Below are 1,094 nucleotides of genomic sequence, written 5' to 3'. Positions count from 1 at the left end.
GCCCCAAGACCCCGGGAAGGAGCCCCAGAACCCCGGGAAGGAGCCCCAAGACCCCGGGAAGGAGCCCCAGGACCCCGGGAAGGAGCCCCAAGACCCCGGGAAGGAGGCACCACGGTCCCTTTGTCCCCGGCCTGTCGCTGTCCCCATCCTGGCCGCCCCCCGGGACCCCCCGGTGGCACCGGCCCAGGGCGCTGCAATTCCTGGGAAAGGGAAGTCCCGGTGGATCAACAGCCCCGGGGCTTCCCCGTGGAGAGCAGCCAGGTCGGGATGATCCGGGATTATCCCCGCGGCCCCTCCGGCACCGGGGGCTGGATCCCAAAACCCGGGGATGGGGGGGAACGGTCCCATCCCGGGATGGATCCGGCTCCTCCAGGATTCCCCCCTGTCCTGGGGGTGTGTGGGACCCCAAACCTGGCTGGGACCCCCCGGTGCCATCCCCATCCCTGTTCCCCGTTCCCATCCCAGAAATAAAGCCGGGATTTGCTGTGGGCACCCCTGGGTGGGGCAGAGCCGGGCTCAGCACATTCCGTGGACACCTCGGAGCCCGCGGTGCTTCCCGGGAGGGATTTTGGGGGGATTTTGGGGCCATTTGGGATGAATTCACCCCATGGGATGGGGAACAAAATAGCACAAAGAGGTTCCTCTTGTGTTCCTCCCTCCCCGCGAGGCCGTTTGGGGATTAACTCCCTGATCCAGGATTCCAATTCCCTCCTGGGGGGCTCTGGCTCTGCCTCCCGGATCTCGCTGCCCCAAATCCCCGCCCGGGGCACGGCTGGGCTCTCCTCACCCTCCTTTTCCCACCGGGAATGAACGGGACGCTCGGAAGCACCAGGAACAGGCAGGAGGGTGGCACAAATCCTCCCTCGGGCGCTGGGATGATGGAAAACACCCAGGATTCATCCCTCGGCTCGGCAGCCAAAGGGAAGGATGCGGCCAAGCCGTGGGAGCCGCTTCCCACGGGGAGCGGGAGCTGCTGGGGGGGCAGGGAAGGAGTGGGGGGAGCCGCCGGCCCCGTGTCCTACATTTGGGACTGGCTTTGCTGTGGGGTGTCCTCCGTCCCCGCTGGCATCGCATCCAGCCCCAAATCCAGCCCC

The 1,094-nt window shown here is 67.1% G+C and overlaps 1 protein-coding gene across 1 annotated transcript in view; it reads left to right on the top strand.

The window, feature by feature from the left end:
• The window catches only part of LOC107198897 (protein ITPRID2), a gene marked incomplete at its 5' end in the record, with an annotated part of 18,339 nt that overhangs the window by 2,986 nt on the left and 14,259 nt on the right, over positions 1-1,094 (top strand). The window lies entirely within an intron of this gene.

The sequence above is a fragment of the Parus major genome, unplaced genomic scaffold (assembly GCF_001522545.3).
Source record: "Parus major isolate Abel unplaced genomic scaffold, Parus_major1.1 Scaffold360, whole genome shotgun sequence".
Classification (NCBI taxonomy): Eukaryota; Metazoa; Chordata; class Aves; order Passeriformes; family Paridae; genus Parus; species Parus major.
The sequence above is the reverse complement of the archived record's forward strand: the minus strand, read 5'-3'. Positions and strand labels throughout refer to the sequence as shown.